This window comes from Lactuca serriola, chromosome 8, assembly GCF_051521515.1.
Source record: "Lactuca serriola cultivar US96UC23 chromosome 8, Lser_US96UC23_V15, whole genome shotgun sequence".
In the NCBI taxonomy this organism is placed as follows: Eukaryota; Viridiplantae; Streptophyta; class Magnoliopsida; order Asterales; family Asteraceae; genus Lactuca; species Lactuca serriola.
In genome coordinates, this window is record NC_136415.1 from 155,367,319 (window position 1) to 155,382,690 (window position 15,372).

The window sequence follows — 15,372 nt, forward strand, 5'->3', positions numbered from 1 at the left end:
AGTCTATCAATCCTATATATCTTACAAAACTCAACTTTATCTAGCAATATATGTCCATCTCCTCTAAACATGTTTTCATCTAATGTTGAAGAACAACTAGATACACTACAAGAACATATCCACATCATTCAAGCATCCACTACAACATCACAAGACAAAATGTGTAAAGTAAAATTATTGAGGCCTTTGAAAAGTATACAACTGATTTGGAGAAGACTACAATGTCACTGGTTTACAAGATAATCTTTCCTCTACAGTTCTACTAACCATCATAATAGTCATTCAAGCTTTGGAAAAAGAAATGTGAAGAGTCTAACAAGGCCATGATACATATATTATAGCTATGTTTTATATATATTCATGTATACATAAAGCATGCGAATATAAAAAAAAACAAAACAAAAAGAATATAAAAAAAATTGGAATTACATGAGTTTGTGATTCCTAAAGCGACGAATAGGATATAATTGAAAACGACTGGGTAGGCATATGGGAAGACACACACATTAATATTCAAAAACAAAAACAAAAACAAAAACAAAACATAAAAGAGAGAAAGGAAAGCGAAATGAGAGAAACTGGCGTGAATTGCTTTTGCTTTTTCTTCAACTCCACAGGAATCTTTAGAAATCCTGTTTTATTCCTAATAATAATTCATCAAAAACAAATATATTATGTATAAAAACTTATATACTATTAAACTTTAATATGTTTATATAATAATTAAAAGTCTTAATAGCTATTTGATATAGCTCTTATCGGATCTGGTAGGATCTGGTAAGAGGCTAGATCTGACTCAACTAGATTCAGACTGTTTGATATCATATTTAGAAGCCTCTAACTCGGTTCTGGATCCTCTGATATGCCTCTTACTCAGTAAAATTTATAATTATATCTGATTCATTCAGATTTTGACTCCCCCAATAACAATCAAACAACCCTTAATTAAAATCTATAACATAAATCAAACTAGTTGTTATGATTTTTATTCAATCTAATTGTAAGTTTAATTACATATAATCAATTTTTAACTTTTTTTTAAAAAAATTTGGATAACTTAACATTGTATAAGACTTTTCATTAGTTGCTTAAATAATTAAAAATGATCAAATATTCAAATACTCATTATTGATTATTAATCTAAAAAAGCAATAATGTATCTAGATGTTGTCTTCTACATCTATTTTATTTCATTAAAAAATTGTTTAATTACGAGCCAATACATATAGCTTTACCTATATCAACTTAAACAAAATCTTATTGGTGTTCAAGTTTTTGCTGATAACTATTATTACTTTGATAATAAAATAAAATTTTAAAATAAACTTAGGGATTTAACCCACGTGTTATAGGTTAGAGCATTTTAAGAAAAGCATACTTATATATTATATAGAGGAATTTGGGGTCCTCTAAATGACCCAAAAATCACGCCTACGCCACCGATAAGCCAATAGTGAATGTGATTATGAATGTTTAGTAAATCAGTTGAATACTGTTAATTGGTAATCGAAATATATAATTTTTATTAAAAGCTAGTTGTGAAGTATTTTTAGATTTAGAGCCTTTTGTTTTAGCTAAAAGTTAGAAGCTCTAATATAAAACAATTTTTAAAAAAATAAAAAAGCCCAAAAATAGCTTCTAAAGAATGAGTGAGTTTGTTTTAAGGCAATATAACAAAAGAATATAACTGTTTTATAGTTTAGTAATCAAGTTTTTTGCTTTAATTTTTATAATTAAACTCTTATATTTTATTTGTTTATATAAATATTATAAATACAATTGGTTTTGTCGATAAAATTATCGATTTCCAAGATGACAAATAAGTGAAAAAATTTATCATGAAACTCCTAAAAGGATTAATAAATAAAAAGATAAAAATATATTACATTTTATTGTATTTTATCCTACTTCTAGATATAAAAATGAATACGATTTATTCCACTAGCAAAGACACGGCATACAATCCTTTACAAATGATTACATTCATAAATTTTGAACATTTTTACCTATTGTTTTAAGTATACATGAATGGAGAAGCTGATTTGATAGTGTTGTTTCTTTTAGAAAAAGAGTGCAATAATGCATACATGTTTTTATATAATAACTTTAGGACACACTGTAAGAAAATATTATTTATTCATAAAATTTTCCAATTTAATGTAATGTGAATAACAAATCTAAAGATCATTTGGAACTCATATGCAATAAGATTATGGGTAGAAGTTTGTAGACTGTATAATGAATTTCCAACTTGAAGAAGTTTAATGAGACTTCAAAATCTTTTAACAATAAATGTAAATAATGCATACATGTTTTTATATAATAACTTTAGGGGCACACTGCAATACGATTATCGGTAGGAAGTTTTTATATAATAACCATTTGTGTAATAATTTACAGAAAAGGTGTCAAACTTCAAAATCTTTTAACAATAAATGTAAGTTGTCATCAAATAACCTTTGACCTAGCAATATCAGTGTTGGATTGATGTCTCTCAGTCTAAAATTGAAAGTTCAAATCTTGTTGAAGACAAAAATATATTAATTTAGAAGAGTAGTGAATTCGAGTTAGCCATTAAAAACAATAAAAATAAATTGTCAACAGAGTATACGAGGGCATCACGATCAATATAAGAGACAAGGTAAATATAACCAACTCTAACTATTTAAAACATATCATAAAGTCTTCAAAAATCCTCAAATGCTCCTCCATCTTCGATACCCATTAAATATTATATTATGAGTACATTTCAAAATATTATATTATGCTTGGGAAACCTAATGCTTATATCGTGAGAGTAGACAATCAAAGATGATATATAAAAGAACTCAATTTATATACAAGTCCTAACTTGTTTTCTTCAAAACATCAATAAAACTTCAAAAACTTCACAACCCGGGGAAAACGATGCAACTAGTAAAGTATATTGTTATTAATTTTAAAACTTCAAAGAGTATAAAAAAAGTAAACAATGTATATGAAATGTAATGCGTGAACTTAATTAGGTTTCCAAACTCCAAGTCTTTTATAACTGAGAGTCATATCTATCAGACTATCACTCTTAAGGGACTTCTAAGGCTCCCCAATGAAAAATTAATAATTGAAGCATATATTGATGGATTTTGAGGATCCTTAAACAACATTGAAGAGACTTAAGAAGCAACAATTTTTGATCCTCAATAGGTCTGAAACCGGATATGTGAACAACCTATCTAACACAACTTTAGTATACGAGAAATCATACCTTTTAGGGTGGTAGAAACCCTCGTAGATCCTTGATTGTTTGATGGGAGCTAAGAATCCATCGTAAAACTCCTCTTTCATAGTTGCACCCAAGACACTTAGATCAGTAACACCCGACAACAACCCATGCAACGAACATCATGAACGAAATTCCAAAAATCCAAATTTGTTGGAACTGCAGGCACCACATTGTGACAATGAAGCCACCATGACGTGGCGTCATGATTTTGAAGATATATGACCGAATTTTATCTAGGGTTTTGATTAAAAATCATCAACATAATTCGTCCACATGCCTCTCAATTTATAGGAAAAAGATATAAAACCCTAAAATATAATTATCTAGTCAACTAATAATTATCCATATATATGGTATTTTTCTGACTGCTTAAATTATCTTATTTTATCCTCGAGAACATTCTAGAACTTCTAGATTTCATTTAATTAATTAATTAAAGACTATTAATTAATTAACAAATCAAGTCCCTATAATTTTTGCATGTCATGTATTGCTTATTTATGTCCTTGCATGTAACCTAAACTGACCCTACTCATAATTTTAATATTACCAATTGTTGGAACTGTGTTGTAACAATGAACACCATTCTCCATCACTACCACTTGTACAAGTTACCAACACTATATGATATAACATTCACTAGTAATGAGTAGAGAGTATACAACCAAATGTGTTTACTGTAACGCCCTGTTTCGAACCGATTCCTAGTCTGAGTTTGTAGCCCAAAGATCGGTCATCATAAGGATTAGGGCTTTTGAAAAGGTAAGATCTAGGCCCATTTGGGTGCGGGTGATGTATTAGAAGTGATCTGGGTGTTCGGTTTGTGTTTTGGAGCCTATGGGTGTTTTAGTAAAGTGTCAATTGGGCTTTTGTGGAAAATGGATTTTTGTTTGGAAGGTCTTAAGAAAGGAATCAGTTGATAGAAGTGTAGGGCTTCTCGTTACCTTTCCATTGATATAACTTTCATCGGAAACGGATCCAGAATAAGGGAGTTATGATAGTTTGAAGGCTTTGGTAGTTTTGGTCCATGGGTGGGAAAAGCTTGCATTTCAGCATGCATGCAAAGGTGACAACCAACGAGTACGCTCAGCGTAAGTTGGGAACGCCTGACGTAGTGCTGGATAAGTGAAACGCGGGTGCGAGGATGTACGCCCAGTGTACAGGGAGTACGCCCAACGTACGTTCAGGATCTCCAATGAGTACGCTCATCATAAGATGGGAACGCCTGAAGTAGTGTTGGATAAGTGAAACATGGATGCGAGGATGTACGCCCATCGTACAGGGAGTACGCCCAACGTACGTTCAGGATCTCCAAAACCCTAATTTTTTGGGTTGGCTCATTATTTAAGGCACCTAAGTCCAAGGGGGTGTGCCTCTCTTTCACGCTCAGAGCCTTAAACCCTAATTTCGAGTGGTAGCTTTATCCAAGAGTAAACATGGGTGCATGACTTATCATATGCACAAGGAGGAAGTCACTCTGAGCAAGCTTCAGGACCTTTTGAGGACTGCCGAAAGTGGTCTCAAAGGTAAATCTGTTGTAACCACTCCTACTGCTAATGCCCCTGTTATGGCAATTGGGCAAGGTAAGAGGAAGAAGGGGAAGGCTCCTTCCAAGAGCTGCAAGGGAAAGTCTCTTGATGGATCCTCTTCAAGTGGAACCAAAGGAGGTCCTGCTACTCCCTCGACCATCCCAAGAGAAGTAGAGTGTTTCTATTGCCATGAAAAAGGGCACTGAAAGTGAAGCTACCCCAAGTACTTGCAGGATGTCAAGGATGGGAAGGTTAAACCCACCCATGCATATATTTATACTATTCTATCTAAAAATCATCACATAGTAACTCTTGGTTGCTTGAAACAGGTTGTGGATTTTACATTTGTTCTGATGTGCAGGGCCTAAAAAGAAGTAAGGATGTGGAGCACGGGAAGATAAACTTGATCATGAGGAATAGAAAGGTTTCACCTGTCACCAAGATTGGAGTTTACTCTTTATTGCTTAGTAGTAGGTTAGAAATAGATTTTAATAATTGTTACTACTCGTCTGATATGACGAGAAATATTATTTCTTTTCATGGTTTGTACAACACAAGGTTTCACATCTTCGTTTGATAATGATATAGGCCAACTCCAGAAGGCTGGAGTTTTGGAGTCATTCGACTTAAGATTGGATGACACTTGCGAGTCTTGTTTGCTTGGAAAAATAACTAAGTCACCCTTCACTGGTTCTTGTGAAAGGGGTGAGGGTTTGTTGGATCTCATACACAACGATGTGTGTGGGCCCTTCAAAACCGCCACAATGGATGCTAACCGCTTCTATGTGACTTTTACTGATGATTACAGCAGATATGACTATATCTACTTAATCAAGCATAATTCGGAAACCTTTTGAGAAATTCAAAGAGTTTAAATAGGAAGTGGAGAATCAGCTGGGCAGGAAGATAAAGATGCTCCGATCCGATTGAGGGGGTGAGTATCTTAGTATTGAGTTCCTAGACTATCTTAAGGAGTGTGGAATTATTTCATAGTTGACACCACCCAGGACACCACAGCTTAATGGTGTGGCTGAGAGGCGCAACCAAACCTTGTTAGACATGGTTCGTTCTATGATGAGTCGAGCTTTGTTACCAATCTCATTATGGGGGTATGCCTTGGAGACTACCACCCATATCCTTAATCGAGTCCCAACTAAAAATGTTGCCAAAACACCTCACGAGATGTGGACAGGGAAGGCTCCCTCATTAGCACACATCAAAGTTTGGGGTTGCGAGGCTTTCGTGAGGCGCGAGACTCATGACAAGCTCGAACTTCGTTGCGAGGAGAGCAGTCTTTCGTGTGAGAGAGCTCGTATTCCAAAGGGACAGTGGGAGGCAAATTGACCTTGAAGAACTTCAAGAGTCAAGCGGTGAAGGAACCCCAAACAATAGCTATCAACCCGAGGAGGAAACTCCTGTTGAGACAATTGACGAGTTCGTACCTCTGAGGCGTTCTGGTAGAGTTAGAGTTCCATCTGAGTTTTATGGTTTCCATGTTACTGCAGAAGGTGATACATTTATCAATGATATCACACTGGTAAATTTGGATGAACCTAACAACTACAAGGAAGCCATGGCGGGCCCCGAGTCTACTAAATTGAAAGAGGCGATGAACAACGAGATTCAGTCCATGTATGACAATCAAGTTTGGAACTTAGTTAGTAATGTACCGGGTCGTAAAACAGTCGGGTGCAAATGGATCTTCAAGAAGAAGACTGACGTGGATGGGAAAGTACTCACTTATAAGGCACGACTGGTTGCGAAGGGCTTTACTCAAACTCTGGGAGTTGACTATGTTGAGACCTTCTTACCAGTAGCGAAGATTAAGTCTATTAGGGTTATGCTAGCCATTGCTGCATTTCATGACTATGAAATATGGCAAATTGATGTCAAAACCGCTTTCGTTAATGGGAAGCTGGCTGAGGATGTTTACACAAATCAACCAAAGGGTTTTGTCGATGCTAAGTACCCTAATAGAGTGTGTAAGCTTGATAAATCCATTTATGGATTGAAACAAGCATCTCGCAGATGGAATCTTTGTTTCAATGAGAAAGTCAAAGAGTTTGGCTTTTTGAGAAGTGAGGATGAGTCTTGTGTATATGTAAGAGATAGTGGGAGTATAGTTAGCTTTTCAGTACTGTATGTGGATGATATACTACTCATAGGAAATGACATCCCAACCTTGCAGGAGGTGAAGTCCTCGCTTGGGAAATGTTTCACTATAAAGGACCTTGGAGAAGCTGCCTATATCTTAGGGATAAGGATATTAAGAGACATGAGTAAGAGACTAATTGGACTTAGTCAAAGTACCTACTTAGATAAAATGATGAAGAGATTCAACATGCATAATTCCAAGAAAGGTGACTTACCGATCCAACACAATGCCAGACTGAGCAAGGCTCAGTGTCCGAGTATAGAGGTTGAGATAGCTGAGATGAGTCGATTACCATATGCTTCCGTTGTTGGTGTTGGATTAGTGTCTAAGTCAATAACTATTTTGGTATGTACTTGACCCGATTATGAGCATGGTCCTTTTGGGTTGCCTTCACCATAGCAATATGTAGGATGAATTAAGGAGAGAAAGGTTTAAATATGATTTATTAATATATTATGAGAATAATATATTAAAGGAGAAATCATATTGTTTAATTAATATTGGTCAAGAATTAATTAAGAATTAATTTTGTGGCTAAAAGAGATTAGTTAAATTTAGGGGGCTGGACTGCAATTATTGGATAATTGAGTCATTGGGCTAAGGAATGTTAAAGGAACAAGGGGTGAACGAAATTATGATGGGAGCCCATCATATTTTCGTCCATGGCCTTATCCAGAAGGTTCCATGGGCTGCTTAGAGTTTAAGCTGTCCATTAGGGTTTTGACTGAAACCCTAGCATCCCACACAAGTATATAAATGACCCCTTAGGCCCCAAAAACGTGGACAACTGATTCTCTAGGGTTTCTAGTTGTTTTTGAGCAGTCTCCTTTCTTCTCCTCTTCATCCAAGTTGCATAAGGTGTTTGTGACTCCATTAGAGGTGTAGCACTTGAGGCACTAAGCTTTCTAAAGCCAATCAAAGCAAGGAATTGATTGTTATTGCAATATAATAATCAAAGGTAATTCTTTAAACGCTAATCCAATTTATTATATGTTAGATCTAGGATTTATGGCTTTGGATTCAAAGCATGTACAATAGAGAAACCTAGATCCAAGCATTAGGTTTTGTATGAGCACATAGGATTGTTTCTTATGCATAAAACCCATCAGTGGTATCAGAGCCTTGATTGGTTTCAGTTGTATGTGATGCTTAACTGTTTTGTTTGCTAAAAATCGAGTTTTTGGCCTCTGCCCGACTCAACTCGGCGAGTTGGCCCCTACTCGGCGAGTTCAGAGCTAACTCGGCGAGTTCAAGCGTCAGACAGAGGGTATTTCGGAATTTAGCTGCTGTTTTGACTTGGATTTAATGCCTAATTCATTCTTTGAAGTTAAAATCCGATTTTTATCTTAAATTAATGACTATCATTGCCAAAACAATAGATAATTTCAAATCTTTTGAATATTGGTTGTTTATATGATAAATATGGATTATTTTAAATTATTTGGTAATTATCTAGTGACTAAAATAAGATTAGGTCAAATATAGATAATGACTAAATTAATTGTTTAACTTATATTATTTGTTATTTGATCCTTTGTGATGTGAAAAAGTTTCAATTGCACCCTTTAGGTTTTATAGTTTAAATTTGAACTTAAAATTTTTGTTTATGAAATTTAAACAAGTTAAACCCTAATGTTTTGAAATGTTTCAAAACTTGCCCTAAAGTTTTGGAATTTAAAAGTTGATTAAATGTTTAATTTTGAAATGTTAAATTCTAAAACCCTAATAATTTGAAAAAGTTCAAATCACACACTTATAGTTTTATTAATTAATTAAAGTGTATAATTAAAAGTGATTTAATAAATCCATAAAGTATTGGTTTACATTTAATTAAATTAAAAGTATAATTGACTAAGTTAAACCATCTAGTATTTTAAAAGTGTAAAATACACCCTATACTATATATAACATTAAAAGTCTAATATTATATATATATATATATATATATATATATATATATATATATATATATATATATATGTATGAGTAAACAGTCAGTCTTACCGTTAGTATGCCTCATTCACGAAGCTGGTCTATAAGGGGTGTTTAAGGAAATTGCCTATAAAATGGCGATTGAATGGGTATCCACTCTTACCCACCGCACTCTTGACTAGTGGAGGGTCGTTAGCCGAACGGGTAGGATAGGACAGAAACCTTCCATTATAAGTATAATGAAGTACAAAGTAACTAAATGCTTTTTCAAATTCCCAAATCATAGTTACTTTAGGAAAAATGTGAAATTGTATGCTAATCCATAGAATTACACTTTGTACTATTGTCAAACGTTAGTGGAGCGTGTGTGGTTAACCGACACACTAATTTGGGGATGACATTGGTAGTGAAGGGTGACTCGATGTTTGTCATAGATCAATGGAGCGTGTGTGGCTAACCGGCACATTGATTAGGTGATGGTAGCATTGGGTGCACCACGTGATTCATATGGTTATTCACACCTTATTTGTGATCCTCGGCATCCCAGTCACAAATAGAAGGGCATAATCGAGATTAACATGCCATTGAAAAGTTCAATGAATCTCAAAAGATCTAGGAGTTTCAATTCATTTAAAACTTAAACTTCCTTTTCGTTTTTCATGGTGGAAATTGGTAAATCGTCATTTACCTACCTTCAAATATTCTGCAACTAGATTATGGCATCCCTCTTCTAGGTTGTAGAATATTGTATTGGATCCTAGCCTTAATAACTCATTTGGGTGTTTTATTGGGGACTCAATCAACTTAACTTGAACTTTCTACCGTTTTGTAGATGTCTGACTCTAACCGTGGTATTCCCGAATCCCAAGGAAAAAGTGTTCCTTTTGAAAGTGGAAGCTTGGTTCAAAGTGAGGGATCAATTTGGACTAGCTTGATTTCACTTCCTCCTCTTCCTCCCGTTGTTCTCCCTAACCCACAAGATCGAAGATTTGAAAGGTTCAAGATCACCGAATCCCTATTGGCAATGGAACATGAAAATGGTAAACTCGTGTGTGCTCACATCCTAGGGATGAAATCACACATTGATAGGTTGATTATGTTGGGTGCGTCTATCTCCAATAAGTTGGCTGTGGACCGGGTTCTTCAGTCACTCCCTGAATCATATGATAAGTTCATAAGAGATTATTATATGATGAAACTTGACGCAACCCTCATTGACTTGACTTACATGCTTATTGCTGCTGAATCAGAAATGATTTGGCGAAGTAATGGAGCGTATTTGTCTGATAATTCAACCGACCATGCTTCCGTGGACACTCTAGGAGAACCCACCTGTTTCTGCTGCCAAGAGAAGGGGAAATGGATACGAAGCTGCCCAAAGGACCTGAAGAGTCTAAGAGATGGGAGAGTCGAGAAGTATGGCTCTACTTCAGGTATAAAATCCACTATCTAACTCCATTTAAATTCCTATTCTTTATACATAATGTGATAAGATTACATTTGCATGTTTTGCAGGACTAGAGAAAAGAGAGGAAGTTTGATGGAAGAGCAAGATGAGTCTGATCACGAAGAAATGGATTACGATCACATGGATTCGAAGATCAGATTTTGAGCTTAGGAAGTTATGATAGATTTGTTAGGAGTATATGATTACATATTTTTTTCATTCGAATTTTGCATTGTAGGGACATGTTTTCCGCTGCTTTTATGAATAAAATAAATTTTGGTTTTATCTTATTATCCTTACAATGGCATATATGAAAAATTGATGTTTGTGTACTTCTATTATTAGCAAAATGGATTTAATTCTTAATTACGTTATTTGTGGGAGTGTCAAAAGTTTACCAAATAGGGAGAGTTTCTCATCGCCCAAAGTTTCAATTGGACAGAAACTTGGAATCATACAATGTGTATTGTATCATGAATGAAAAAACTTTCACATTTGGGAAACTTAGACTAATTCTTTGACAAAGTGTCAATTGAAGGACTAGGAGATCAGGTACACTAGGTCGTACGTTGATCAAGTCTACCACAAGAGTGACAAAGATATTCGTCATGATTTACTAAAGTTTAGTAAATATGGTTATACTTATAAGATTGAGTATAATTCTGAGTTAACTGAAAGAGTTTCAATCAATAGTAGAATGAATAAGAAGAATCAAGAAGGCAGAAAGATAAAAGTTTCTCCATTCTAAGAAGAAGGGAGAGTACATTTTATTGTGTTTTATGATAAGTCTTAATGATTAAGAACCATGTCTCAATTGATCCTCTAAGTGAGTCTTAGTGCAATTGCATGTCTAAGAAGAGGAATCGAGAATTGTAGAAATGGTTAAATTAAGAAGTCAATCATACTTCGTTCCAATATCAAGTCTTAGAGTCATACTCCAAGATCGTGACATTGAGTGAAAAGTATTAAGTAGGTTTATAATATTCATCAAATGTGGAATTTGGAAAAGGTTTCTCATTCTTGCACATTTGAAATTGGTAAGTTGTGCTGTCTTGGATAAGACAAAGACCAACTAGGACCAATTATGTGAAATGTTTTGTCTTGATAAGAACTGCATTAACTCTTGAATATTTTCTTTGTCAAGAAATGTTTCTTGACAAGAGAATCTTATATGTCAAGGAGTCAGTGGGAGTCTTAATGGTCTTGAAAGGTTTCAAGAACAAATCAAGAATAAACCTTATCGATCATCACTAGCACACGACTTGAGGTTTACAACCTATCGTGTTGACATTATTTTGTTTCTGTGCCATTCCAATTAAGTTAATTGTGAGTTCTCATTTGAATGCATACTAGCGCCTTAGTCGATGGAAAATATATTGATATGTAAGGACAAGTTACTAAACTACTTGGAAGACATGGTGGGCACTCGTGTTACCATAAGGCAAGAAATCAAGATTAAGAAAGTTCAGTCCATATGAGTTTGGATTTGTCGCAAACCTTGGTTTTAGCAAATTCACATGGATAGGAACTCATACACCATAAAATCTAAGTGTCATAAGATTCCCTCCTTCATGAAAATGACTGTGAGAAAATGCTTTCACTAAGAGAGATCTTAAGAAGGTAGCAATTGTGAAAATTGTATTCTCAAATTCGATTATGGTTACGTCATCCCTTTCCATAGTTCGAATTGTGAGATTTGACAATTAGTTTGAACATTTGAAACTTAGTAACATAAGTTATAAATTGTTCAAACACACATATGAGCTATCTAAGGCAAAGGTGTATAAGTTTAAGAAGCTTAGATAAAGGCTTATCGAAGCATCTGGTATTAGAAATATGAATTTCAGAAATTCAATAGGCATTCTTTTCTGGAAGTTCATTTGTTTTCTAAATACATGTCAAAGCTAGTGGGAGCATAAGTGTTATGCTTATACGATAATCATGATAGTAGGAGCATAAATGTTATGCTTGTATGATTATTATGGCGAGTATTGGAAGTTAGCAATATTAATTATAGAAAAACAAGGATTCAATTTGCAAAGTTGCATGGGTTGAAAAGTTATTTTGCTATAATTAAGGGAGAGAATATTATACTTCATTTCAAAATCTAAAGCTTAGATTGAGAAATTTTAATAAATTTAGTCAAAGGATACATAGTGTGTTCTCAAATTTCGATTATGATTACGGCATCCCTCTTCATAGTTCGAATTGTGAGAACGTGACACAAAAATATTATGGCAGAAGATTGATAAAGTATCATATCCTCATGTAAGACATTATGCATCGTGTCCCATACGCTTCAGGTATAGTATTGACTGGAAATGCTATAATATTTGACCATTCTAAAATTTTCCAAATGTCTAGCGCATTAAGAGGGAAAAAGGACTAGAATCGGTTTTGACTAAAATAATTAAACAACTATCAAAGGACGATCCAAAGTTTGCTGAGGATTGGTCGTTTGTGAGTAGTTGGAAGTATGGTATTGAATGGACCATATCGACATTATTATGGATAGATAAGATTCTATTAAGAATGAGTTGTCATATGGCAAATGTGGAAATGTTTCCATATTGGGAGTTGGATATTGAAAATCTATGTCTAGATTATAAACTTTTATGCAAGAAGGATGTTCAAAGGAATGTACTTTGAATGTGAGACTTCACGTCTATAGAATTGTCTTGTAACAATTTCCGATAGAGTACTTTGTAATTTCATTGGCCAAGTCTTGGTGACTTTTGTGCTATGACTTTATGAAAGGATCATTGCATAAAATGTTAGAATCTAGCATATTCTAGTAGTGGCAAGAACCTTGAGTTCTTACACTAACAGTTAGGATTAAGGAATTGTGAAATGAGCATCATTGGAAAAGTTTTCTGTTGATCTATTTCACAAAGCATGGATCATAGGAAACAAGGTGTGCATGCTTAGAGCATGGGACAATTGTTGTTGTAATTCAAGTAATGAGTTGATTATCCGAAACATGAAATGATAAATAATGAGTAATCAATATGGTGGATAAATAGAAGTGTTTTATTTACTGTCACAAGTTTGGGGCCATATAGGATTAAGTATTATTGTTATGTTTCAGTTTGCATGTTTTGACTTCCAGAATAACTAGGTTATTCAAACATCCACAGTCGGTCATATGTTGGAAGTAAGTATGAAGGAAGACTGTCATGAAGAGTCTATAGATTGTCTGAAAGGTTTAGACATAGCACAAGTTTGTTGCAGAGTTCATGAGTGCTTTGATAAGATTAGAGTATTGGACTAAACCCACGCTCACTTGGATCACTTCATTGATTTATCACGAGTGATTAGTGAGACGATAATATTATATATATTCTTGAAACCGAGACGTGTGAGTTGTTATTTGTTGGTCGGTTGCACATTGATGATAAGTAAACGCACCAGTAACTTGGTGTTATAAAACTTATTGTTGTGTGTGATTCGATCAGTGAATGCAAGCAAGCATATGAGTCGAAGTTTATCCATTCTTTTTTTTCCCAAAGTGGGATAAAAGCGATATCTGTGGGCCTCTCGATGATTTAGTGATGACACCTAAGCGCTTGGCCAAGCCGGGACTAAGTTGATGTGTTCAATCGTAGTCTGTTGTCAGTCGTCATAAATCGGAAGTCGGGAAACAGTATAGAGAGAATGATTAAAATTCATGTCTTATGTCTATACGATATCTTGAGAATGGAGGAATATATAATCCCTTATCCGAAGGACAAGCTATCTGATAAGATTAGAGTTAACAGCGGCTTTTGAAAGCTACGATTGTTGATCAGGTTCTGAAGTTATACGGAAAATAGTTATTAGACTTATCCAAGTGGGAGACTGTTGGATTAGTGTCTAAGTCAATAACTATTTTGGTATGTACTTGACCCGATTATGAGCATGATCCTTTTGGGTTGCCTTCACCATAGCAATATGTAGGATGAATTAAGGAGAGAAAGGTTTAAATATGATTTATTAATATATTATGAGAATAATATATTAAAGGAGAAATCATATTGTTTAATTAATATTGGTCAAAAATTAATTAATAATTAATTTTGTGGCTAAAAGAGATTAATTAAATTTAGGGGGCTGGACTGCAATTATTGGATAATTGAGTCATTGGGCTAAGGAATGCTAAAGGAACAAGGGGTGAACGAAATTATGATGGGAGCCCATCATATTTTCGTCCATGGCCTTATCCAGAATGTTCCATGGGCTGATTAGAGTTTAAGCTGTCCATTAGGGTTTTGACTGAAACCCTAGCAGCCTACACAAGTATATAAAGGACCCCTTAGGCCCCAAAAACGTGGACAACTGATTCTCTAGGGTTTCTAGTCGTTTTTGAGCAGCCTCCTTTCTTCTCCTCTTCATCCAAGTTGCATAAGGTGTTGTGACTCCATTAGAGGTGCAACACTTGAGGCACTAAGCTTTCTAAAGCCAATCAAAGCAAGGAATTGATTGTTATTGCAATATAACAATCAAAGGTAATTATCTAAACCCTAATTCAGTTTATTATATGTTAGATATAGGATTTATGGCTTTGGATTCAAAGAATGTACAATAGAGAAACCTAGATCCAAGCATTAGGTTTTGTATGAGCACATATGATTGTTTCTTATGCATAAAACCCATCATGTGACAACCCGAAATTTATTCCGTCATTTTTAACCCCTTTTCCGTTAATAAGCCTCGTTTTATTTAACTGTCAGTTAACTTTTGGACTGGTTAATTAATTTGGGACTTTTAAAATGACGTTATGAGGGTTGAAACAAATTAGAAACACCCTCATTATCCCTTGGAAAATTTTAGTTTCAACCAAGTCAAAATACGACCACTAAATCGGGTGCGACCAAAAGCCCCGTTTAACGGCAGTATCGGGTAGATTTGCACTGAGCCCCAACACAAACCCCTATATAAGGGGGAGTGGACTTTATTTCCACCCTTTTCACCCTCTCTCTACACTCTCTCTCTCTACAACTTAATTTCGATCCAAAAACGCTCGTTTCGAGCCCCAAACGAGTAAGCCATCTACCCTAGCTTGTTGTAT